Consider the following 27,845-nt stretch of genomic DNA (forward strand, 5'->3'; position numbering starts at 1 on the left):
CTCTCTCTCTCTCTCTCTCTCAAAAATAAACATTAAAAAAATTTAAAAGATTCTCTCTTTGTGCTTTTCTCCCCTGCTCATGTACTCTCTCTCTAAAAATAAAGATAAAGAAATCAGGAGTTTATTAAAGTTGGAAGGGCTTGAGATATAGGTGAATCTCCAAGAATGACATCACAAACTGGCCTGCCAGGGAAGATGATACCTTTGCCAAAATTAGGAAGGTAGGGAATTAGAACACACTATTATGACTACAATCTTGGTGTTAGGAAGCTGCTGCTACTACCATGACAACTGAAGAACCACGAAGCTAGCAACTAAATGCTGGAATGCTGTTGCAGAAAAGCTCCACAACTTTGGTGGAAAATAGCCAAAAGCATCAGGCTCTGCCTCAGTTTCACGTCCTAATTCTTGAGTGGTATACGTAATTGGTGGAACTTAATTTGCATCCAGACCTCTGGACGCAAGGGAATCTCGGGAAGTAGTCTTTGGCTGTCCAGGAAGACAAATAAAACAGAAAGTAGGAGTGGATGCTAATTGCTCATCTACCATACTCAACACACCTTTCTCTTGCCTTCTGTTATTCTTAGATTTTCCTTTATTATCCAGGGTTTCTGCTCTCTTCCCTCTGTCCACAGGTCACCAATTTCACAATCTCTAACTTTGTGGTACCTCATCTACTACCTGTTCCTGACATGTTTTTGTTACTCAAGACTCACACCTACTTCTTCTCACTCTATATTCTCTTTCAGGACAACTTCATGCATCAATATATAAAAATTCCAAAACCATAATTTCCAGCCAGGCTTATTTCACACACAGTACCCATATATCGAATTGCCTACTGAATCTCTGTGTAAATATGTAATAGGCACCTGAAGCTCAACACATTTGAAACCAAACTGGTCATATCATATCCTCAAAGCTGCTCTGTCTCTGGATTTCCCTTATTAAATGGTGACATAATCTGTCTTATTTCCTGAGCAAGGAACCTAGAAGTCATTGTGGACTCCTCCTTCTTCCTACTTCCCATGTCTAGTCAATCACCAAGTGTTGAAAATTGTACTCATTAAATATCTCTCATATCCACCCATTCCTACTATTATCTCCAACTTCAACTCCTGCAAGGGCACCTTAACTGTTTTCTTGTTTCCTATATTCTTTTCCTTCAATCCGTCCTCCCTACTGTATTCAGCAAGCCTTGGTCCAAAAAATACATAAAATCTCTTAAGACCCTTATAGTTCTCCATATCCTTATGATGGAGTCCAGAGCCATTAATATGGTTTCCAAGGTCCCCAAATTAATATTCAACTTGTGTTTATGTATATAGCTAGTTGCATTGGCTGTTTAAATACTGAAATTCTCCCATAGTTTGGAAATACCTTCCCTACGTCTTCACTAGCTATCAACTAAAGAGTTAATGCTGAATCTGGTCTGACCAGTTGGTTCTTATGCCAATCTTCTCAAAAGTACAGACTACTGGACACTGTCATTGGCTTCCACCATAGTTGGCTCAATGCCTGTATCTTGGTGCTCCCTTTCCTCTCAAGCCCAGGTGGGTGTTGCTTGGAGATCATTTTGGTTTCTTCAGCACACCAGCCCAATATGCTTCCCAAGTGCTAGTCCTTATGCTGACCAAGTCCTCTAACCAGGGTGTTCCCAAGTTCTGTGGCAGGGGATAACATTGGCCCTGGAAGACATGCTGGCACCCCAGGGTCCTCTGAGGCTGTGGCTAACTACCACAGGGCAGTGTTCCCTCACAGTAACCCTCACCTGGCCACACGTGGGAACTCCAGCCTCCACTGGAATTGGGTTCCCAGATTACGGGGGTGAAAAGTGGGAGAACAAATGGGTGGAAGGTAAAAGGTCCCCGCAGGTTGTGGTCAGGTTCCAGGCAGGGTTTCCTCAGGAATGCTTGTCACTCCTGAGATATATGGACTCCCTTAGGAATGGTTTGGAGACCAGTGTGAAATTCATCCCTGTTGAAGTCCTCCTACATTTATTTAAGGCCTTGGTTAAAACCCACCTGATGCCCACCTGTCTTGAGAATTTACAATATTAATTTTATTACTAAAAATGAGTACTAATGCTACTGGTATATTAATTCAGTTGAGGACTATAGATCTCATAATCTCCATTCTATGGGTGAGAAAACTGAAGAACAGAGAGGCTATCTAACACCCAAGTGGCTGAGCCAGGATTCTAAATTCACAGCTCAGTATGTAACTGCCAACTTGAGCCTCTCATCTAGACTGGAGGATTAGGTTAGACTGAAGTATGTTATTCCAGTATACAATTTTCATGAGTTAGTCAATACAGAGTCAATATGAAAATTCTAACACAGTATTACATAGGCTAAGAAATTTTGTTGATTGCTGCCAGTTCAGCAAATGCTGAGAAAAATTCTGCATCCTAAAAAATATCATTTAAGTTAAGTGAATTACCTATCCTCTTACACCGAGCTCTCCCTGTTACTTAATGTCCAGCAACTTAATGGGAAACATCTTTGGAAAAGTTTTATCATGACTGTGGCACATCATTTATGCACTGGTAGGTACAGCAAGCAAAAAAAACGCACATCTACGAAAAATTCGTACTATTATTTAAACCTCTTAGCAAGGAAGAGGTTGAATAGTATCTACAATTTAGCCTAGTGAGAGAATAAAATGGAATGCACCTTGGGTGAATGTGATGACTGAGCTGTATTCATGCTCGGTGGTTAAATACGTGCACCTCACTCCTGCACAAGGCCTACACAGCCCTGCCCCACCGTCTCTCCGACCTCCAGCAATGCTGAAAGCTTCAGTTCCTCAGGATTCTCCTTTCTTCTTGAAACATTCTTCTCCCTACAACCTCAATTCTGAGCAACAGCTTAAGAATCACTTCCTTAGGGAGATCTTCCCAGACCTCTGGGATAGATAAAGTCCTCTAATTAGTTACACAATAGCAGAACTCCCTGAACTTTGCCCAGGAAACCTCATCAGTCATTATCATTGTCACTTATCCTGGCCTGTCCTTCTTGTGAGACTATAAGCCCAAAGAGGGCAGGATGACCTTAGCCCTGCTTCCTGCTGCATCTCCAGGGTCCAAGCAGATGCCCCTAAATGAAAGAGTTGCTCCCACAGCTGTCTGTTGAATGGACACCTGTATGTGGTCCCTATATTTACCTTCAAGTTAGTAGAGTATGTAGATTCTTAAATTTTTATTTTATTTTGAGAGAGAGAGCACGTAAGCAATGGAGAGGGGCGGGGGGGGGGGAGGGGGGGAGAGAGAGAGAGAGAGAGAGAGAGAGAGAGAGAGAGAATCTTAAGTAGGCTCTATGCTCAGCACAGAGCCCGACTCAGGGCTTGATCCCGTGACTCTGGGATCATGACCTGAGCCAAAATCAAGAGTCAGACACTCAACCAACTAAGCCACTCAAGCGCCTCTGTAGATACTTATTTTTAAATTGACTACTAAAACTTTACAAAAGTTAAACTCAAATGGTTTTTTGAGGGGATTAAAATCAGGATTGGACCTCCAGGTTCTTGCTAGGAGTCTTGCCAAGAGCCTTTCTCTAGGCCTGATTGTTTAATTGACAGAGAAGGACTTCTCATCATTCTTAGATTTTCTTTTATTGTCCAGGGTTGCTGCTCTCTTCCCTCTGCCTAAAACTCATCATCTTCTGAATCTCCATATTTGAGCTTGGGCAGGCCTCTCATGTTGGTTGGACTGGGGCAGCATTTTGATCAACAGACCTTTGCTTGCTGTTTTGTTTTTTTAAAACATGCAAATATTGTATTTGGTTGATCTGTGATTAAACAATTCTTGAGAGTTAAAGACCTCAGCTTCTTGGTGATCTCATAAAGTTTCCACAGACTGTGTGTCATTCATAACCTAAGGATCTGGAAGGAAACCCAACTTTAAAATGCAGTTCCCAGTGATTTCAGCCTGAAAGGTGATATGTCTGTTTTTCTAACATCTCAAAGTCACTGGAATGTGCATTGGCAATATTTCTAGACCAGATTTCTGGGGAACTGGCTCACTTGCCTAAGAGACACAGTTAAGTTAAAGACACTAAAATCTCAATAAGACTCTTGGCTACTCCACTTCAACTACATAGATGCTTCTTTGGAGACTAGCGTATGTATTAGCTGACATAAACAAGCATATGTCCTGGAAGAAAAGTATCATCTATCCGATATTAGAAGCTTCTAAGAGGGTCATTAAGAGTATCATAAACATTGTATGTGTTCAAACCATTGGTTGATATAGTTCAACACTCATTCATTCATTCAACTTATTTCATACCTAGGGGCTATCAACTAGGCTCTGAATTAAGCCCACAAGAATTAGACACAATCTCTGTCCAGTTGGGCAAACCATGATAGTGTGTTGGGAGAGGGTTCCACTGGTGAAAGGAGTGATCAGCATTGACCTGGAGGAATCAGGGAGGGGGTGCTACCCAGAAGAGGCTCCATTTAAATTGGGTCTTGAAGAATTCACAGTAGTTTATCAGACTTAGAAGAAAGTGGCAAGGGACACTCAAGACAACAGTGTGGCAAAGGCATAGCATTGAGAAAGAGCACTCCGCATTCCAGAAACATGTAGGAGCTTGATGTGCCTCGAACCCAGGTGTCTCTAGAGGGGCACCAGAAACATTTCTGAGGGAACATTGTGTCTTCATAGGCTGACCTTAATAACCATTACATCCAATATCCGTGAATTTGCCTAGCCTTTTCTTGGACCCATTTTTTATTATTTTCATCTGTAACACCTTAGGGGGCAATGAGTTCCACTTATATGCTACAGGCTGTGTAAAGATGTACTTCCTTTTATTTGTCCTTAAATACTTCCTTAAATGATCACCAGCAGGGTCATTTTTTCCCTCTTGATAATTATAGCATTTTGGTACTCCCACCTAATCCCCAGGCATCACATAGATAAAGAATGAATTTGAAAGGCACCATTGAAATCCTGGCCGGGGTAACTATGCCCACCTAAAAGCCCAAATCTACTCCGCTTACTTCCACCTGACACCCACAGGCTGCATGTTGCTTTTTTGTAACTCTTTCCCTCCCTGATGACCTCCCTTGATGTTACTGTTGTTCTTTTGTTTTAAAAATAAAACCAGAAAATCAATTTATTAATATGCAAGAAGAACTAGATCTGCTACGTGACTCACGGTAGCTGGAAAAGGACATTCTCCCCATGTAGCCGGGAAGCATCTGAGCCTGGGCTGATGGCTAGTAAGGATCTAGATACTGAATGGTGCCAGGTGCTAATAGGCTGTAGTGTCCATCTCCACAATAAGGACACACCTGGCACCTAGACGAGACTGGCCCTGTCTGAGGCCTGCCTGCGCTTGCCCCCAGTGAGGCTTGGGAAGGGCCTTGCCAAGGTGAGATGCTGGAGGGTCACCTGCTTCTGCTCCCATAAAGATACAGATGTTACAGGAAGGGAAAAGTTCTTATAGGTAGAATAAAAGATGGTTTCATAACAATTTCCATCCTGCCCCAGAATCCTCTGGGACCCTGTCCTGAAACAGGGTGCTTTTAGCCAGAGTCATTCTGGAATTTTCAAAGGAAGGGACAGAGAAATCTAGTCTTAAACAATGCCTGGAATAAACTGTCAGCACCTCATGTTTGACTTTCCCCCTCCTGCTGAGAGAACAGAACTTGCCTGGATCTGCTCTGGGCCCTTTCCTCTTGGTTTTTCCTTTCTCCTTGGCTCACTTCCCCTGGGCAATGCCATCCACTCCCCATGTGGATGGGGAGGCTGAACAAAGAGCACAGGGGCAAGTCTGATCCCAAGAGAAGGAGGGAGGGAGGGAGGGAGGGAAGGAAGGTGGGTGGACGCAGCTTAGACCAGCCAGCAATGTAAGGGCGTTTGATAGGGCTGTGGGGGTATCCTCAAGCCAAGGTGGCATCAGAGGAGTCCTGGCTTCCAAGGAACAGGCTGCCATGATCAGTCACTGGCTGGAAGTGCCTATGGGAGGCACAGCCTCAACACATGGGGATGGATTTCAGAGAGCAGCATCTGGGCCTTGGGCAATTAAATTCCCTCAACTTAGAGATATGTGAGGACCATGCTTTTGGCTGTCATACCTGAAGTCCTTGTCAACTCATCCCCACCTGGCCAGCTTGTGAAACTTCTTCAAGTTTGAAAGTCATATCCTCACAGAAATTGTCCCAAACCTTGGGACTGACCTGGCTTCCCTGTTGTTATAACATATAATTTCACTGTGAGTTCCAGTTTATTATCCAACTCCCTGGATGCACTCTGAACTCCAGGAGGACAAGGACTGTGCCTATATCGTTACCAACCACATCTGCAGTACTTGGCAGTACTGGTGCCTGGAAGATACTCTTAAGTGTTTGCTGAGTGAATGACTGACCGGCCACTGGTGCAGACGAGATAGCTCAAATTGTGCAACAATCTTGGTTTCAGAAAATACGCTTCTTCTGAAATGCACTGTTCTAGATCTAAGCTTCACCTGTATGGGGCATTTTCCATTTCCAGGCTGAGTTTTCAGAGCAGTTGAAGAAACCCCTTGAAGGAAACAGTCTGAGACGGAGCAATGTTCCTGAGTCACAAGGGCGCAGTTGCCTGACTGCACCTGAGAATCCAGTCTGGACCAAGAGAGGTGGAGAAAAAGGCAGAAAGTGGAAACGTAAGCCCCAATCCTGCTTTGATCACTAACTGTCTTGCATTTCCTTTCTGAAACCTGTGTTTGCACGGCTTTTCCTCCTTGGGTTAAAAAGAGCCCTAAAATATGTAACAGACACAAGAATGTGTCGGCAAGTTCTGATGCCAACCCAAACCTGGATTGTATTATGTTGCTATTGTTTATAGACTACATGTTTCAGGATGAGGATCATATGGGGAAAAGTGAGTGAAGGGAAGATGCCGATTAGGATGTTAAGACACTCCAAGATGTTTTGAGGGGAGGTTGTACCTTGGAAAATAGCACAGGGGTTCAGAGAGGCTGGAGTTGCCTAAAGAGAGATTAAAAACTGTCCAACGTGTAAGGAGGGATGTATAAGCCATACGGGTCCATTCACAAGATTTTGCATCAGGTACAAAAATAGGACCCTAATAGGAGCCTGGGTGGCTCAGTCAGTTAAGTGTCCAACTTCGCTCAGGTCATGATCTCACGGTTTGTTGGTTCGAGCCCCGCATCGGGCTCTGTGCTGACAGCTCAGAGTCTGGAGTCTGCTTCAGATTCTGTGTCTCCCTCTCTCTCTCTCTCTGCCCCTCCCCCACTCGTGCTCCGTGTCTCTTTGTCTCTCAAAAATAATAAATAAGTGTTAAAACATTTTAAGAAAAACACAGGACCCTAAAATGATCACATATTTCCAACTAAGACTCTTCATTGGGAAAAATGGGGGCAGTTCTGTGGTATGAAGTGGCACTTCCTGACAGAAGTCTGTCTATTCATTTAAGATGCTCAGAACTGTGTCCCTCAAGATGTCTAAAAAGCCTCAGCCAAGTTGGCCACGGTCCCAGGAAACATTACACGCTGCTGAGAACCATGTGTGTTGGCGACGGCTGCACTCATGCTCTGTGCACAGACCAGTTCAACCTCAGCCCACCAGGGATGACCTTCAGGGGCCCTTCTCTGTTCGCAGAGCACCCACCGGGAGCACCTCAGGACACAAGCATCTTCCTCGGGCCGGGAATGAATTGCTGAACGCAGGGAGAGCCGACTTCAAGCCTTGACTTCACCAAGTCAATTCTGTGACCTCAGGCTACTTCCTTAAGGGCCACTTTTTGGTCTACAAGCGGGGCGGAGCTGCTGCCTCCTCACAGGTTCACCGTGAGGATTCCAGATAACGTGCGTCATGTCTCTGGCGCACAGCAAAGGCTCAACAAATGAGAATCATTATTACTTACCTTAGTGGGCTGTGTAAAGCAGCCCCAGATTGGGACCCTAGTTTTGCCACTTGGTAGCTTTTGGAGGCTCATTTTCCTTCTTTGTACGTTGGGCAAAACACTACTTAACCTTCGGTGGTGGCAGAATTGGAAGAATTTAGCAAAGGCACCTAATCAGGTTCCTGGCACACAGTCGTATGCAATAAAAGTTATCTGTTACGATCATTTGTAGATAAACAGAATGAAAATTCTTGATGCTGGTTTGTACAGAGCAAGTATGTGTAAGCAGAACAAGCCAATTTGAATTATTCTGTGAGAAATACATTGTCTTCTAAAACAGGTAGCCTTACTTCCCCAGGTTAGACCAGTTCTGAACCTGCGGGGAGCAGGGGCTAGGGACTGGCACAGAGCTCCGAAGGGTCGTCCCCTTTCCGCCAACCTATGGGGTCCTCCTTCATCTGTCCATTTTCCAGGAGACGTTTGCTCCTCCTGCCTCAGGTCCCCTGAGGAGAGCGGGAGCAATAGGTCACCGTTATTTAAACTGCCACAGAATTTTCAGACCATGAGATTCTCGTCTCTCTCCAGTCGGGGTTGGCCCATCCCCAAGAGGGAAGGAAGCCAGGAGGGGGAGGAGGTTATAAAACCATTTTATATCCGTCCTGTTTTTAATTGATTTCACAGCAGGAGAAGAAAAACCAGAATCCTTCCCACATAACCTTTCAATGTGGGAGTCCTCCTCTGGTCGGGAAACCCATCTGGAAAGAGCCGCAGCGAGGCTGCAGGTTCTGTTTTCCTCCCCAGTGTTGGAGCCCTGGCAGCGCCCTCCCTGAGGGGTGCCTCTGTGGGTCCCCTGTGCACCTCCTTTGCACACTCACTTGCAAAGAGGGGGGTAGCCCTGCCTCTTCCCTGGTCTCCAAATGGGACCAAATCTTTCTCCCTTAGGTGCAGCCCATGTGTCAGCTAGGGCCACTAGTCCATGTCATCTAGGTACCTTGGCCCAACTCCACAGCCCATGCCCTGGGGGAGCCAAGTCCTCCTGGGATTCCTGGGTGGGGTTAGGGGTGGCTAACATTATGTAATTACACTTGGTCTTTCTAGTTTTCAGCGTCTTGTTCCAGAAGCATGCCCCTCAAAACAGTGTGTGAAGTATTCTTTGTCAGGGTTTGGTGGTTGTAAAGAATGGCCACATAACACTACAGAGAAAAAAAAGTCAACATGCATGTTTAAGACTTCCATTCCTAGAAGATGGTTTGGCCATCCGGCCATGGGTGTACGTGTGTGTGTGTGTGTGTGTGTGTGTGTGTGTGTGTGTGTGTGTGTTGGGGGATTGTCTGTATTTATTAAATGTTTTTAAATATCAACTCTGTCTCTAGGGAGGAGAACTGGGTGACTAAGGGACTAGGAGACAGGGAGACTTTGTATACATTTTTATCCTTTCGAATTTTACACCGTTTACACGTATAACAATTATGTGCCTGTACGTGCAAACATGCACACATATACCATATCCCTTATGCTCTCTCCCTACTCCATGCCCCTATTCCTTTCTCTCTGCAGAGACAATCCTTCAGGGGATAATTTCAAAAAGTCTTCTGTTCCCAATTTACCAATGCCTCAATAGTTCCTTCTACCTGCTCTGAACCCTGACAGAATTTCCCATCAGTCTTAACTATGGTTGGGACCTACTCACAAACTGCCTCATAGTGTAACCTCCTAGCATAACTGCCTGCCTCCTGAAGATAGCCCTCGTCTCTCATCAGTTGCTTAAGCATAGACTGGCAATAGATTCGTTTCTTTGGATCCCTCACAGAACAGAACTGAATCAAAGAGTTAGAGGCGAAGGCACAACTAGACAAGTCTGAAGGACAAGGGCATGGCTAAGACAAAATGCCTTTGGAACCTACAACAAGTATCTGGTTTAAGTTCTTGCTGCTTCCAGAACCAGGTGGAGTTGGTAGCAGTGAAAAGCTGCTTGTCACTGGACTACTACTGTTCTCTCTTCCATTGCAACCAGAAGATCAGTTGGGTCTCTTCCAGGGGATGCATTTTGGACAAAGTCAGATATAGGAACATGTAACCCTATGGACAACTGTGGACTAGGTGTCTGAGGCTAAGACTTGGACAATTTTTTCTTTTTTTAATCAAAAAAAAAAAAGACTAAACAGAAAATATCTTATGAAGCAAATGGTCTTAACCAAACCTTTCTTCTAAATAAGGGAAAAGACAGCAAGTGAGAGGAGAAGGCCAAGGTGGTGAGGAGGGAGGGTGAGAAGACCCCAAGCACCAAGGTCTCTCATTAAAAAGGCATCTTTCCTGACATCTTACAGGGAAACTACTCCTCCCTTTGGAAGATGGAACCAGAAGAGGAAACCGCCCTACACCTGTAGCTGACCTTTGCAATAGGTACTGGGAGAGGAGGGGGGCCCCGCCTCCCAATGACCTAGAGGCTTTTAGGGTGCTCCCTGCCCTCACCTGTTTAGCATCAATAGTCATGCCCCTCATTTTGTGCTGCTACCACAGGAAGCTTCAACTCTAAACCTAGGCCTGTGGGAGCTGCCCCAGTTCCAGGCACACAAGGCAAATGGCTGCATCCTTGCTGTCGCAGGCCTCCTCAAAATGCATCTTCCAGGGACCGAGAATCCACCCTGCCCCACAAGGAAACATGTGAGCGTCAGCCAGACACCTTCTCCTCCATCATCTCCCACAGTCCTTCCATGTCTAATTCCTGAAACCCAGATGTCTGCTTCAGGAGCCCAAAATAAAGTCTCAACTGTTTCACAGTCAAACCCGCATCTGTCTGGGATTAGCAGAACAGCTACTTTACACCGCCATGCCACCCCCCACCCCTGTCACCTCCCTCCACCCCCAAGGGTCTCCCTCTTCCATTTCTGGGAATCCCTGAAGATGCTGTGAGGGTGAGCGTGTGTCACTTTATCTACCACTTGAGGCTCCAGTGCTGCGGTCTGGGGCCCCCAGTTCATCTCACGCTGCCTCCCATAACTCGGCTAGCCAGGATGTGCTGTTTTACTAAAGGAACTCGCTTCAAGTGGCAACATGGCACCTCCCCCACCCCCACCCATCACTAACTCCCCAGTCTAGGACAGGTGACAATATGTCCTGGATGTCTGGGGAATAACAGAAGGGGATTGTTGTGTTCCTTGGAGTCACAGGCCCTGGACCCCCAACCTTAAGGCCATGTCTACCTCCTATCAGTCTCCTGTATCTCAATAAGATTTAGAAGATATCATGCCAATGCTGAGTGGATCCCCCTCCCCAACCCCTCTCCCCAGAGAACAGGGAGTGTTGCCCCCTACTCCCAGACTCAGGTCTGCTCATGCTGCCTCAGCCCACCTGGCCCTGGGAATCTCCATTTCCTTCAAGAGAAAGCCCCTGAGAAGTTCTCCAGAGCTCAGATAAGACAAGTGCACTACTCAGCCTTGCACTGCCTGCACTATACTAATTTACTCACCATGGGGGGTGTGGTAGGCAGAATAATGTACCCCCGCGCCCACGACATGCACATCCCAATACCAGAACCTGTGAATGCATTAGGTTACATGGCAAAGGGGAATTCAGGTTTCAGATGGAATAAAGCTTGCTAATTAGCTGACCTTGAGTAGAGAGATTCCCCTGGATTATCCACAGTACTGGCTTTGAAGATGGAGGAAGGGGCCATGTGCCAAGGAATGTAGGTGCCTTAGAAGTAGAACAAAGAGGGGAGCCTGGGTGGCTCAGTCAGTCAAGCGTCTGACTTTGGCTCAGGTCATGATCTTGTGGTTTGTGAGTTCGAGCCCTGCATCTGGCTCTGCGCTGACAGCTCAGAGCCTAGAGCCTGCTTCTGATTCTGTGTCTCCCTCTCTCTCTGCCCCTCCCCCACTCAAGCTCTCTTTCTCTCTCAAAAAAAAATAAAAATAAATAAACATTAAAAAAAAAAGAAAGAAATAGAGCAAAGAGTCTCACAGCCTCCAGAAAGAAACACAGCACTGCTAACTCCTCCATTTTCTCCCCAGGAGAACCATGTCAGATCCTGACCCAGGGATAGGATACTGTAAGATAATAAATTTGTGTTATTTTAAGCCACTAAGTTTGTGGTGGTTTGTAGTGGCAGCAGACAGGAAACCAATACATGGGGGTTACAAATAATTTGGTCTAAATCTTTACTTCAGGAAATTTTTTCTCTAATTTCTTATCACTTTCATCTCACTCTGCAGTGGTCACAGTCAGATGTATGATGTCTGTATCACTTGTTCCAAGAACAACCTGCTTTACTTTGGTGTGAATAACGATTTCATCCTGGTGATTTCCTCGAAAACAAGAGAATCTGTTCCAAAATTAGAGTGTCCATCTCCAGAAACCCAAATGGCAGTGCCCATACTACAATAATACACACTTTGAGTTCCTCTTTTCTAGACACTGATAAAGAAATCACAGCAGTCCTCTCTCTAAGCCATCTTCCTGCCACTCCACTGCCACTAGTGGGGCTCAAGCCAGTTCTGTCTCTTGCCTGGAAAACTGAGACAGCCTTCTTCTGTCTCCACTCCTCCTCCCAACACTATAGTTGAGTCTTTGTAGAGGTTGACCATCCCTCTGTTGACAAATGTTCAATGGCCCCCATTGCCCTTAGGATAAAGCACTGGGCTCTAACCCGGTCCCTAAGACTCAGCACACTCAGCCCAGCCCACATTTCTGGCCTCATTTCCAGCACACACAGAGCTATTACCAGAGTCATTCTAGCAAACGTGTGGTCAAGGAACAGGGAAGTGTTGAGCTGTGGGATGGGCTATGCAAAGCAGAGTCCCACAGTTTTGAGGATTCAAATTTGTAGGACATAGCTGTGGCTGGTGCACACTGAATTGTGCCCCCCCCCCCTGCAAATTCATATGCTGAAATCCTAACCTCTGGTACTGCAGAATGTGACTTCATTTGGAAACAGGGTTGCTGCAGACATACTTAGTTAAGATGAAGTCACACTGGAATAGGGTAGGCATCCAAGACTGATATTCTTGTAACAAGGAGAAATCTGGATGTAAACACATACACACACAGGGAGCAAACCACATGTAGACTACAGTCACACTGCCACAAGCCAGCGAACACCAGAAGCTCGGAGAGAGACCTGGGCCACATCCTTCCTTGATGCTTTCAGAGGAAGTGTTGCCCTTCTGACTTCTGAGGTTTTGTAACCTCGGAGGTGATAAATTTCTGTTGTTCTAAGCCCCCCAGTTAGTGGCATTTTACCATGGCAATCCTGGGGAACTAATCAAGTGACCCTACTGGCTTCTCATCACCTACAGATTTCTCCAGCATTCTGGTACACACAGCTCTGCGTGTGGAAACGCGTACACTGAAGGAAGGATATTTGACTGTAGAGAAGTTTGCATTTCCTGAGGTCCACCCAGTTTGTTGAAATGTAACACGCCCTTTACACTCACAGGGCTTCTCAAGGCCCTGAAAACCAGTTGCTAAGAAGAATTCATTAAAGGATACACATTAGTCAATTTGCCCTCCATGAGTGGGTTTGTTCTCTCCCTCCTTAGAGATAATGAAGAAGACTCAGTAACAACTCTGTATTCTCAAAACATCCAATGTTCCAATGAGAACAAGGCATGGCTTTAATCTCTTTCCTTCGCTCCTGTTTCTTACTTCTGCAAAGTTTGCCCCAATCCTTGTGTTCTCTTAATTAAAACCAAAACTGACTCCACTGTTGAGTCCCAGTTAATAAGAGGTGAGGCCAGCTTGGCATGTCTGTGTTCTGAAAACTGCCCTGAGCAAAATGTGTGTGAGAACAGTCTGCCAGGGCAATGGCAAAAACAAGCTGCCCCTCCCTAGCCAGGATGGCTCTTTTCTGCATGGGATACAGGAGGCTCACTTCCACGCAAGTCCTACTATCCTAGGAAGCAGAAGAGGCTGGGCCCAAGACCCTGTTGCTCTAGGTGGGTAGGGTGGGGTCAAGGCGCTAGGAACTCATCAGACTTGACACGAGGCTGCAAGCCCTGAGGATGATCTCTAGGTGGAGAAAAGCCGAGGGATGAGGCAGATGAAGTGGAGGCCAGGCTTGGGCAGAAGGAGGGGAAAGAGCTAAAAGGAGTGAGGGAGAGGCTGAGGGGGAAACCGTGGTGGGGCTGACAGATGCAAAGAGCTCTTCACTGTCTGACCCAGTGTCTCGTGGTCTGGCCTCATACACTGTCTGTGGTATCCTCAGTCCAGTCCTTGTCAACCTGGCCAGCCAGAGGTGGGCTTGCACTCCAGGCAAGGCTGGCCTTGCATTAGAAGGACCAGAAAATGCCATGTAAGAACTTCAGTAAAGCCCAACCCATGCCCCCACCTGGGCGCCTGGGTGGCTCAGTCAGTTAAATGTCTGACTACAGCTCAGGTCATGATCTCATGGTTCGGGAGTTCGAGCCCCACATCAGGCTGCGGGCCGTGGAGCTTGCTTCGGATTCTGTGTCTCCCTCTCTCTCTCTGCCCCTCCCTTGCTCTCTCTCTCTCAGAAAATGAATAACACACTAAAAAATTTTTTTAAAAAGCCCACCCCATCCCCCAGATGTCTTCCCCACAAGCCTGACGTGTGCCCCCACTTTGCACTTTGTCCCTATAGATTTAATTTTTGTCTCGGAGTAAATAATTTAAAGCCAGGACTTCTTGAATGTTTACATACTCCAAGCATAGTCCTAAATGTCATGCATGGGTTAACTGATTTAATTTGTGTAACAGCTTTGTGACGTAGGTGTCATTATCTCCATAGTTCCAATGAGGACACTGAGGCACAAACGATGGAGTAATTCACCCAGTGTCATGAAACCGTTAAGTGGTAGCAGAATTTGAACCCAGCCTGGCTGGCTCCAGAGTCCATGTTTTTCCCATTGTGCTTCACTAATTCCCCAAATGAAAACCAGTACCTCAGGAAATTTACCACCATGGCTTTCAAAGCCATGTGTTGCTCCCTAATTGGGGCTTTTTTAGGATGAGAGGTTGTTTTGAAGATAATTAATGAGAAACATTTGGAACCTTAACCTCTGGGCACCTGCTGTAGTCTTCCAACTGGGTTCAGTAACAATTACGATTCACACTCTGCCTGCCCACACACCCCTGAGGTGTTACTGAAAGGCAAGAAGGCAGATTCCACAAATCCTAACACTCAGTCTCGTTACTTTGTAATACTGTGTGTAAAGGCAGGTCCTGTGACTGGCAAAGCTGTTATAGCAAGCACCATTACTTAATTTTTGGAAGCCAAATTAAAACACTGGATGATAGGAAAAGTAGTCTGCTTTTCATTTGAGGTTATTGGCACTTTTCTCAGGAAAAATACCAATTAAGCTACTAAAAGCAGTGGGATTACACAATAGTATGATCACCAAAAACAACAATGGTCACAGTCTTCTTGGGCAACTATTATGTGTTAACTTGGAATTACCTGCTTCATTTCCCAGTTGAGGGCACAGAGAAAATAAGGGTTAAAATGACTAACCCAAGGTTGTAACATTAGGTTAATGTTCAGTCTTAACCATATATTAAATCACATAAACTTCTAAATATGCAAATACTTAGGACCCACTCCAGATCTGCTGAGTCAGGACCTCAGGTGGGTGGCTTCTGAAGGGCAGCTGAGGTTGACAGCCTCTGACTGGTTAGTGACAAGTATCAGTAGCCAAGTGTCTTGATTCTCAGGGTGACTCCCACTCTCTTCCCTGTCTCCTGCTGCCTACTTTCCCACTCTCTGTTATTATTCCCAGGATGTAAAAGAAAAATAAAAAACAGACACATGGTCATCTCTGTTTTGTACTCATACACAAAACGTTTAAGCAACATTTCCCTGCAAATGCACTGCCCGCATGCCTGTCTGGTACTTAGCAGAGTGTATGAAAAGTATTCCCTGACCCTATACCATAGAGTCATGTCTTATAAGCAAGTGATGTCACTGTATTAAGTTTTATATGCCAGCGTAGTTCCTGGCACAAAATAGACGTTCAATAGATGTTTGTATATAAAAGAGTAGAATGGAGGTTGTGAAGGAAATTGCTGAGTGCACAAGCGAATACGAACAATTGGTATCTTTTATTTCCAGGGCCCAAGATATTCTGAGGATAACTAATTCCTCTCTGTGGCAGTAAAGAACATATTTCAGGATTACTTAAGAGATTATCAGGAAATCCTGGTCAACAGCACAGATTGAACCGACTTGGGAAGTTTCTCATTATGCTCCAAGCCCATATAAATTCTCTATAAAATATAGTGACAACAACAGCAACCACATTTGTTGCTGTTGTTGTCATTACTATTATCATCATTATTCCATAGCCAAACTCAAAACTAAGCAAGGAAAATTCCCACGTCCCAGAAAAGAAGTTGAAACTCAAACCCAAAAAGTTGAGCAGGTGCTAAGAGCAAATGGCCTACAGGGATACCAGAAATAGGTGTTGGCATTGAAGTTGGGTTTTAAGACACAAAGAAGAGAGAATTAAGCCTCTGGCTGGCTGGTGGTTAGAAGCAGAAACTGACCTCTTTGAATAAAGCTAAAAGCTAGAGAAGGCTGTTCCTTCCATGAAATAAGGACTAGAAAACTCAGCCCACTGGTCTAAGGATGTGGCAGGAAGCTGACCATCTGCCCAATGTTGTGGGTGGTAAAAAAGTAGACCTCTAGAAATCAAACTTCCAAAATTGTACCATGTGCGGGTGTTAGTCAAAACTTCTCCAAACCATTACTAAAGGAAGTTACAGTAAAAAAAAAAAAAAAAAAGTATCCAAGAATTAATCCTACAAAGGGCTAAAGAACCAAGTACAACAGATGCCTATATAATACAGGCTCATCAGGCTCTATAGGAAATGCTACTTACTGAAGATGAAATATGTCTTATGAAAGCACGGGCCTACGCCGGCCGACTCCATCTTGTTCTGTGTCCTTCACCTTGACCACACCTCCTCCCCTTGAGTAACCACCCCCTCACCTGCCTAACAGGACTTGGACCCTTCCCCAGGACCCTTCCCCAGCCAATCGGCTGAGGCCATAGCCATTACCTCACCAACTGCCCCTAGGCCCCAATAAAACCTTTGTCCTTTTGAAACTCGCTCTCTCTCCCCGGTATCTCACCGCTGCATCGGTGCAGGTAGGGGATTGAGCTCGAGCTAGCTCGAATAAAGGCTCTTTTGCTTTTACATTGGACTCGGCTCCCTGGCGGTATTTGGGGATCACGAATTCTGGGCATAACACTTATATCATGAAGAAAGGGAATTATCTTGAAATACAATCACAGTAGCACTTCCTGATATTAAATGCACCTGGAAAATATAGGCAAATGAACAGGAAGCAATAATGGAATACAGTAAGGTGGTTGGGACAAGATTAATATAGAGATTAATGCATAGTGGTCTTCCTCTATAAAAGCAACAACCATTTGGAACATATAGTAACAAAGAAACCTCATTTATAACAGCCACTACAACAAAAATATAAATACCTAGAAATAAATAAGAAATATTTAAGATCTATAAGAAGACAACTTTAAGATGCCACTTAGAGATACCAGGACAACTTGAAAGAATGTAAAGACTAACCCTATACATGGAATTTGAATGACCAAATTTTTTCAAACTTGATGAAAACTATATACCCATAGATCCAAGTTCAGCAAATGAGTAACAAAGGCAAAAATCTTAAAGGCAGCCCAAACAATTACATAGAGGGGAACAAAGATTTAAAAAAATTCTAGTGACTTCTGAAAAGAAGTAAGAGAAGACAAAAGAAAATGAAATAACATTTGTGAAGTGCTGAAAGGGAAAAAAGCTATTAATATAGAATCTATATCCAGTAAAAATATTCTTCAAAAGTAAGGACAAAAATAAAAACATGTTTTATTTCAGGGAAGCCAAAACTAGGTGCATTCATTGCCAGCAGACTCATACTACAAGAAATGAAGGAGGGTATTTTTCAATCTGAAAGAAATAATACCAGGAAGAAATCTGTGTCTGCACAAAAAGGATAACTAAAGGAAAAGATAAATATTTAATATAAAGGGAGAAATATAATATACTTATTTCTCATTTTTAAACTTCTTTAATAAGACATTTGATTGTGTAAAGCAAAACTGGTAACAGTGTATTGTGGGCTTTGTAACATTTGCAGGGGTAAAATGTATGACAATGATAATACAGAGGATAGAAGGGAGAAGTAGAAATATACAGATGCAAAATCGTGTATTGTTTGAAGATGGGTTGTGCTAAGTTAAACACGGATATTGTGAACTTCAGAACAACATTTAGCAAGTCAATAAAAGAGGTATGGTCAATATGCCAATAGAGGAGATACAATGGAATATTAAAAATCCTCAATAAATCCAAAAGAGGGTAGGAGAAGAGGAGAAGAAGCAACAGAGATAAATTGGAACAAATAGAAAACAAATAGTAAAATATTATATTTAAACCCAACTATATCAATAATTATATTAAATATAAATTGTCAAATACATGAAATAAAAGGCAGAGATGGCCAAACTAGACAACCCCAACAAGTGTTCTGTACAAGAAAACTCACTTTAAAAACTCAGAAGTTAAAGGCCAAGATGGGAAAAGCTACATTAGAAAGATAATCATGAAAACTGAATGGCTATATTTATAGTAGATGAAATGGATTTCGAGGCAATGATTATCATGAAAGATAAGAGAGATGTTTTGTAGTAATAAAATCCTACATGTGAATACATCCAAATTCAGAGATTCAAAAAATACATAAAGCAAAAACTAACAAAATAAAACTTAAGAAGAACTACAAAATTTCAACATTTTTTTCAGTAATTGATAGAATACAAAATCAGTAGAGACATAGGAGATCTGAACCACACTCGATCTAACATTTATAGAACATCACACCACAAAATACAATAATATCTTCAAGTGCACATATTCAACTTATACATGGTTGCACTGGGCCATAAAACAAATCTCAATGCATTTCATTGAAATTATACTTAATATGTTCTGTGATCACATCAGAATTAATGAAATCATTAACATAAAAGATAAATTAAGAGCCTCTAAATATTCAGAAATTAAACAATGCACTTCTAATTAGCTCATCGAGGAAGAAATCACAAAGAAAAATATAAAATATTCTGAACTAAAGATCATAGAGATCAAACACATTAAAATTTGTGGGATACAATCAAAGCAGTGTCTTGAGGGATATTTATACCTTTAAATTGCTTACATTAGAAAAAATTCTCCAATCAATGATCGAAGTTTTCATCTTAAGAAGCTAGAAAAAGATGATAAAATTCAATGAAACAAGAGGAAACAGACTTGAGCCAAGATGGATTAATCCCCTGCAAACTATCGCACTGGTTATAACTAAAATACTGGAAAAAATACAAAAAGCAATTATCTGAGGACTCTGAAAAGAAAAGCAGGCAGATTGAGAAGGGGTATCAAAATTTGAAGAAGCAACCTACATGGGCATGGGTTTCCAGGATTTACCACCACCACCACCACCACCCCCCCCCTCCCCGTTTTTCCCGTTTTTCCTCTAGAGCCTTCAAACTAGTCATGGCCCCATGGGGTTTTCTGTCATGAAGGAAAGTAAGAAGTTTGTTGCCAACAGGCCTTCCTTCAAAGAAATACTAAAGGAAGCTCTTCAGGCAGAAGGAAGAGGGTATCAGAGGAAAACCTCAAACTTAGGGAATGAAGAGTCGATAGGGTAGATATCCGGGTTAATAAAAACCATTTCTCTCCCCCTACTTACAGATAGGACTGTTGAAAGCAAAAATCCTAAGAATATATGGCTGACATTTCTGTGTATGTAGATATACTACACTTGACAAATGCGACATAAAGAGGGGAGAGTAAAAACCAATATGGTCTAAGGACACTATAGTTTACTTTAAGTGGTAAAATATTACCTTTAAGTAGACTATGAAAATTTAGGTGTATATATTCTAACTACTAGTGCACCACTAAAACCACTAAAAAAAGCCAACAGATAAATTTAGATGGAACACAAATACTTCAAATATAAATTAGTCAAATAACACTGAAGTGGTTTTATTATTGACAAACCAGATTCCAGATTAAGGAATATTTCAGAAATAAAGAGGGACACTTCATAATAATAAAGGGCTCAACTCACCAAGAAGATCTAACAATTTAAATGTGTATGCACCTACAAAGAGAAGTTCCAAATACATGAAGCAAAAAGTGAAAGAATAAACAGACAAATCCACAGTTATTGTTGGAGATTTCAACAATCTTCTCTCACTGATCAATAGAGCCATAGGCAGAAAATCAGCAAGCACACAGAAGTTCTGAACAACACTACCAACACACTTGACCTGTATAGTATTTACATAGAACAGAATATGTATTCTCTTCACGCACACAATAAACATTCAGAAGATAGATCACATTCTGTGTCATAAGTAAGCCTTGGCAAATGTAAAATAACTGAAAGCAAATTCTACTCTCCAAACAGAATGGAATTAATCTAAAAATCACTAACAGAAAAATATCTGTAAAATGCTAAAATTGTTAATTCACCTCTTGAGTGTCTCTATGTTTATATATTACTTTTCTGCCTTGTGTATATTAAAATAATTTCACAAAAAATATAAAAGTTTTAACTAGCACAGAATGAAAACTTGGCGAATTAAAATAGTGATAGTCCCTCCTCCTTTTTACCAGGTTGTTATGGGCGACTCTGATAAAGCAAAAAGGAGGCGTGGAGTAGATGGAAGTAAAGACCCCTCCTAAACTCGAAGAAGGGAAATGCTGTAACAATTAAGAACACGATAGAATTACCAAAGGTAAAGAGAATCTGCAATGTAAATTGATAAATTGTGAAATGTACCATAGTTGATCGTTTTCTGCATTTGGTACGAAAGAAAACAAGGACACATTTTGAGAACCTTGCTGACTCTCCAAGAGCCTCTTTCCCTCTCCTCCCTTTGTTGCTTCCCTTCTGCTTCACTGTCATCCTTTTCCAATTTTAAAATTCCTGGCAGAGACTGGACAGAGTCACCAGGTCCCTGTTTAATAAGCAATTATTCAGGCCATGGGCAGCATCACCTGTTTCTGCTCTGCCTACTCCTCTCATCTCACCATAAAATATTTCAGTCGAGCTCCACCTACCTGGGCAGCCACCACTATTTCAAGGATCTGGAAACGAGAATTCTGAGCCCCAGCTGTGAGAATTTGGGCAAACCACCTGACTGCTTACACTTGGTTTTATTATGTGGGAAATAAAAATCATTAACCCACCCCCAGGAGTTGCGAGGATTAAATGAGAAAATAAGCATGAAAATGCTTTGTTAGCAGGAAAAGTACAAGTGGGTTATTGCTAAAGACCCCAGTTTCAGGATCTTGCTGTGGTATTATTCACTTGGGGTAGTGATCGGTTTCCTCCATCCTCCCTGAACAGGTGTGACCTGAGCCAGCGAACCATGCCATCAGAGTTACTGGAAGGAGGTCAGAGGTGGCCAGCTGACCACGCAAATCCCTGCTCCCCTTCCCATGGTGTAGAGTTGGTGCTGGAAAGTGGCTGATGAGCCAGAAAGCACATTTCTTGGCCCCCTTGGCATTGTGTGGCCAATGGACTAGTTCTATTCACTGGAATGTGAGCCACAGTTTTTAACAAGTATTAAGAAGTGCTTTCTCTTTGCTCTTTTCTCTTCTTCTGGCTGCCGAGAGGTGTATGAAAATGACCAGACCCAGTTAAAAGGAGCTGCAAGCCAGGGGAGGTCTGAGTCCTTAAGCCAGCACATGGAGGAAGAGATGCACCCATTCACAAGAAACACCTGAGTGGCCCCATTACACGAACACAAAATAAATATCGCTGATGTTCGAGCGATTATACATTTTTTCATGTATGTGATACAGCAGTCGATGGCATAATGATTCTAGGCTTCACTCCTTGACCAGCCCAGGTTTTGTGACCTTGGCTATAGTACTTATACTCGTTACACCTCACTTACCTCACCAGTCAAGTATAGACGATAATAGTTCTTGTCTCATTGGGTTGTTATGAAAGTTAATTGATGTAACGCATACAAGCGGCCAATAATGTTCAATAAATGTTGGACGTTATTATTAACAGCATAGAAATGCCAAACCTTTTCGAAAGTTCATTAATTCATTCCAGGAAAAAATTCTACCTCTGTAGCTTATTTCTAGGTGACTGTGCCCATTAAATGCACATCAAAATATTTTCCAAAGAAACTTTTTCAGGGCCCCAGCAGTTTTTCCTCAACAGTTTGTTTTTTTCTGAACATAGCTAACTGGAAGATTTCCAAGTCTAAATTTCCAGGCTCAACTTTCACCTGAAAGTCATATGTGTGGACTTACGCTAGTTCGTGCCTTCACCTCCAATTGCTCAAAAGCCCCACTCACCTGTCTTCTCCACGGTGCACGGTGCACGCAAGAAGTCAGGGATGCTGTTGCCATACAGCTGCAGGTCCGATTGTAACCAGCAGAGGGCAGTGCTGCACACAAACTACTACAACTTTGCTGATTCCCCAGGGCCTTTCCATTATCAATAGTTTTTTTCCCCTCCCCATTTCCATTCCTTTAGAAGAATGACCGTGATATTTCAGAGAAATGTGGTTATCCTCGGTTGTTCTCAGCTTTTATAGATTTTCTGAGTCTCTTATGTGCTCTCTGGCACTCTGTGTGGTTGGGAGAGGCATATCCGCTGAACACAAGAATGGGAGCCCCCGCGCTTTCCCGAATCTGCTGGCACAGCCACCTGCTCTCCTTGTCCTCCTTTCCTGAGTCACTTGACACCCACCCAGTTTTTGCAGACGAATCCATGCCATCTTCTCCCACATCATAGCAAATTCCAGGACTCAGCCCTACGTACCTCAGCGACTCTCAACTGTGTGTGGGGGGTATGAAGCATTTTAGAATCTCCTATATGAAGTGTTCTGAAAACACACGTGCCTGGGTCTCACTCCAGACCTCCCAATTCAGATGCTGGGGTGGTGAGAATTTGAAGAAACTCCGAGGGGCGATTGGGTCTGAAAAGCACTCCCACCCCACGCACCGCTGGTGTAGTTAACGACCTAGAAGAGGCAAGCGGCCGGAAGTGGAGAGGAGGGCCCAGGTGGGGGTGGAGTTGGCATGACTCGGGGATTGATTGGTTCTGTTACTATCCCCATGTTTCCCACAGGGAAGTCGGAAGCCCACTCACTCCCAACAGGTGATCTTACTGCTTTCTGAACTGACAAAATTAAAGCCCTCCAACTGCTCCTGCCGTCCTCAATGACACGCCGGATTCTTAGCCCTTTTCTCTAACTTTCCCCTCCACTCAGTGTTCAGCCTGTGGCGCCGCCACCGTGTGTGGAGCCACACCGCCTTCCCTGCCTCTCTGGGTATTGCTCTCCTCCCATTCCCCATTCCCCAGCCCTGCACCTCTGGCATCGCCCTCCCCGGGGCGTCCTTCCTCATCTCTATCACCTGCCTTCAAAGCTTGCTCTTTCTCGCTGCTCCATCCAATAACTATTCAGTTTCATGAGTTTCCCTTGCTCTTGATGGTCCTTTCACTCTCTCCCTTCTTCAGTGTCTATTGGACACAGAAGTCTGCTGTACGTTGTCACTCCTTCCCACCACCACCAACCCATCCTCTGAACTGGCCTGTCCATCTCCATGCGGCTTCCTCTCTAGACGGATCCAAAGAGATTCTTCTAACATGTTAGTCTGATGTGTCTTGCCCTGACTGACATTTCACTGCCCCCTGCCCAACACCACTGGACAAAGCCCTCACCCCCTCCACATATCACATGGGCCCTTCTCCACCTGCCTTCCCCCACTCAATGCTTTTCACTCCCACAAAATGCATCCATGAGCCTCTTAGGGAACTTCTGCCTTTGCCTGGCACCCCTTTCCCCATTTTGCTTCCTAAAGCAAACTCCCATTCATTACATAAAACCCAGTTCAGGCACCACCTTCCATGAAGAGACTTCCTCCAAACCCTTGGATAGATTCCGTCATTCTCTCTTGTGAGATAACTCTGATGTAATATCAGGGTCCCAGGGGTGCACCTTCTCATTCTGCAACCTTTGAGATACTACATATTCCTTCTTTGCATATTTTATTTGTTGACCATTCTCCCTTCCTTTCCACACTTTGAGCCTCTTGAGGACACAGACGTAATTAATTACTCATCTCAGCTCTCCTAGTGCCTAGCAAAGTGCCTGGCTCAATAATTGTGGAAATTGGGTTAGAGCTGGTCTCTCTGCTTCCTTCAGAGACTTCTTTAAAATACCAAATCCCTGCCTTTACAGTGTTTCTACTCCCACTCACTCCTTCACCCACTAAAATCTGTTTTCCTCCCATGTTTCTGATCTTTTAAAGAAGTAAATGACTCAGCCACTTGTCTAAAGAACGTCTGCCTTTGCCTAAGGTGCACTGTGTCCATTCACTTCCCATATTCTTCAACCTCTGGGACTATCACCCGTCTTGACATTCTTCTCCTGGTTTCTGTGGTAGATAGTCTTGTTTTTGCTGTATCTATTCCACCTTCTTCTGGGAACAGCACCTCACTTTTCCTCTAGGGAATCGCCCGTCCTTTATTCTCAGCCCATGTGGTTTGGATGCCTCCATTCACATCTCCAGTTAATTTAATTCTAAACATCAGAGAATAACAAACTTTTGCCCCAGAGATTAGCTTAGAAATGGGCATATAATGGCAGGTATGCCAACCAGAGTCAGTAAGACGAATTTGGAGCCCTTTACTGGAACTCTCTGGAGAACTGCTCTCAAGAAGATAGAATAGAGCTTCTTTCTTTCTTTCTTTCTTTCTTTCTTTCTTTCTTTCTTTCTTTCTTTCTTTCTTTCTCTCTCTCTCTTTCTCTTTCTTTCTTTCTTCTTTCTTTCTTTCTTTCTTTCTTTCTTTCTTTCTTTCTTTCTTTCTTTCTTTCTTTCTTTCTTCTTTTTTTGTCACCATAAGAAGAAGATTTCTGAGCTAACATAGGGAAGCAGAATAAGGTGAAAAGACTAAGAACAAGTCCCAAAGTCATTGAATCCCAGAATTCATCTAAGTCTGGACTACCCTGCACTTACCTGTTATAGGAGTCAAAATACTCCTTTTTTTTTACTAAGCCAATTTGAATTGAGTTACCTAGAGAAATTGACTTTCCTAGTCAAGAATCCTAATTATGGTTATTATGATCTGCAGCATCTCAGGCCCCATCCTGTAATCTCATTCTCCTTCTCTGGCCTGTTTTCTTTCTTTCTCATACACGTAATCCTGATTCTAATAATTGAAATTTCCACTTACTGAATGCTTTATAGCTCACAAGTCACCTGTCCAGAGCCTCCCCAACCCTCACTTTTACATACTATTCTTTACTGGATACGATCAATTTTGTAGCTCTCATTCTCATTTCTATAGAATGATCCAGATTCTCACCTCCAATTCCAGCTTCTCCACAAAACTCCCCCTCTTCCTCTTCCTTTTCCTTTTTTTAACTTTTAAAATTTTTATTTCTTTTTAATTCAGATATAATCAACATAGTATTGCATTGCAACATAGGTCTACAATGACTCAACAATTCTATACATTACTCAGCACTCATCATGATAAGTGCAATATTAATCCCCATCCCCGGCTTCACCCAACCCCCTCCCTTCTCCCTCCCCTCTGGTAACTATCATTTCTCTTTATTTAAGATTCTGGTTTTTTGTCTCTTTTCTTTTTTAATTTTGTTTCTTAAATTCCACATATGAGTGATATGTTATTGTCTTCTCTAACTGACTTATTTCACTTAGCATTATACCCTTTAGATACATCCATAGTGTTGCAAATGTCAAGATCTCATTCTTTTTTATGGCTGAGTAATATTCCACTATATATACACACACACACACACACACACACACACACACCACATCTTCTTTATGTATTCATCTATTGATGGACACTTGGGTTGCTTCCATATCTTGGTTATTATAAATAATACTGCTATAAACATAGTGATGCATATGTCTTTTCAAATTAGTGTTTTCATTTTCTTTGTGTAAATACCCAGTAGTGGAATTACTGCATCATATGGTAATTCTAATTTTAATTTTTTGACCAAAACTCCATACTGTTTTCTGCAATGGTTGCCCCAGTTTGCATTCCCACCAAGAGTGCACAAGTGTTCCTTTTTCTCTACATCCCCATCAACACTTGTTTCTTGTGTTTTTGGTTTTAGCCATTCTGACAGGTGTGAGGTGATATTTCATTATATCTTTGATATCTCATTACAGTTCCCTGATGATGAGTGGTATTGAGCATCTTTTCATGTGTCTGTTGGTTATCTGGATGTCTCCTTTGGAAAAATGTTTACTCAAGTCCTTTCCCCATTTTTTAATTGGGATATGTGGTTTTTTGGTGTTGAGTTGAATAAGTTCTTTATATATTTTGGATATTAACACCTTATTGGATATATCATTTGCAAATATCTTCTCCCATTTGGTACCACAGTCATTTTCCTAACCACCTGCCATTCTTCATTAGATTCCCACGAATATCTTTGACTTATCCTAAAACAAATTCTTCCTTTCCAATTTCTCTTTCTCCAAATCTGGAGTTCTTTCTGATTACACTAATTTTGGTCAAGGTATTAATATTTCCCAGTTTTCCCTAGTCTGAAACCTTGGAGTTATCTTTAATCATTCCTTCTTTAAGGATTGGCCCTTACTCCAACTAGGCTAATGAGAGTTTTCCAAGACTGGTAGTAAAGAGGTGCTCTCTTCTTTGTGGGTTGCTAAGTTTATAGGAACTTTGAGGTGCTGGTGACCCTCTTGCCTGCCAGGGAATGAAGCTGAATCTGAGGAAAGCAGAGCTGAGGGAGAGAGCAGAAGATTCCCTATGGAGCCCTACACCTAGGCTTGTCTGAAGCCAGACCTACATCTTGGACATTACTGTTATATGAGCTACTAACTTATCTTTTTTGCTTCCACCAGGAAGCAATTTTCTATCATAACTATGAGAGTTGTGAATGATAATGACTGACTTTGTTGCTTGTCTTAAGGATGCTAGAAGTGTCTGGCAATGGAAGACAGCAAATATTTAAGTAAGGTTCTACAACCATGGATTGGTTAAGGATCCCACAAGGCACCCTGGATGAGATGGCCTTATATGTCCTTTTGGACTTTGAGAACAAGAGTTCATTTTGGGGTTCATTTTTTTTCTTTAATAATTGAGTTTTTATTGGTTGTTCTGAGGATCATACAGAGATTTCAATTTGTACAGAATTCTTAACGTACATACCAAAAATCTAAAAAATCATGTAGTTGTGATTCTTTTTGAAAAGTTATTCCAGTGACCTTCCATCTTAAAATTTGGAGGCAAATTTTCCTTAACATTATATCAAGTACCAATATCTTCAAATGCTGTGGAAGATATGCTTACACATGTTACATTGGTAAGCCCCAATGTACATATGTACACATGTTACATTGGTAAGCCCCACTAATTTACAATTTAATATCATATACAGTACATAGTCAAATTTTCGATCTTGCATAGCACATTAACAAAGTTACCAGGAAAACTGGACTACCACAACCAAGGTGTTACACAGAGCACACAAAATTCTGACAAGGAGAGTGAAGATCAAGGAGTGGTTTTATTTAGGAAACAATTCTACCAAAAGCATGATGGGAATAGAGGTAATTTAAAATTTTCAAGACATATGAAATGCAAGACTGACTCCAAATTGTCATTTAGTTGGCTTGGTATTATAGGTTATGAAAACTGCCCCATCTATGGAATGTTCAGCTGACACCCAAGACAATCAAAACCTCCAAAATTCAATATCCCACTATTTTCTGGTTGTACCTGAAAATAAACAACCTGCAAATTATTTCATTTCTTTAAAAAAAGCATTTACACTTAAAAAATGGGACAGGGTGGGATTCTCTCTTTTTAAAAAATGTTTCAAGAGCTACCAAAAAACTTGCGTTTATAAAATAGTTGATAAAAACAGTCCTCCAGATTGTACAAGAATGGAGACAGGGACACTGA

General features: G+C 42.8%; 1 long non-coding RNA gene across 6 annotated transcripts; it reads left to right on the forward strand.

Moving 5' to 3' along the window:
• Nucleotides 1–301: 301 nt before the first annotated feature.
• Nucleotides 302–10,638, forward strand: LOC131510951 (uncharacterized). Of its 6 annotated transcripts, XR_009261255.1 has the most exons (4): nucleotides 302–517; nucleotides 5,112–5,226; nucleotides 10,180–10,255; nucleotides 10,373–10,638. It is a non-coding gene; the product is annotated as an uncharacterized LOC131510951 (long non-coding RNA). The 6 variants fall into 6 exon arrangements; XR_009261254.1 differs by lacking the exon at nucleotides 5,112–5,226; XR_009261258.1 differs by lacking the exons at nucleotides 302–517; nucleotides 5,112–5,226 and adding an exon at nucleotides 8,417–8,486.
• Nucleotides 10,639–27,845: the final 17,207 nt, after the last annotated feature.

The sequence above is a fragment of the Neofelis nebulosa genome, chromosome 1 (assembly GCF_028018385.1).
Source record: "Neofelis nebulosa isolate mNeoNeb1 chromosome 1, mNeoNeb1.pri, whole genome shotgun sequence".
In the NCBI taxonomy this organism is placed as follows: Eukaryota; Metazoa; Chordata; class Mammalia; order Carnivora; family Felidae; genus Neofelis; species Neofelis nebulosa.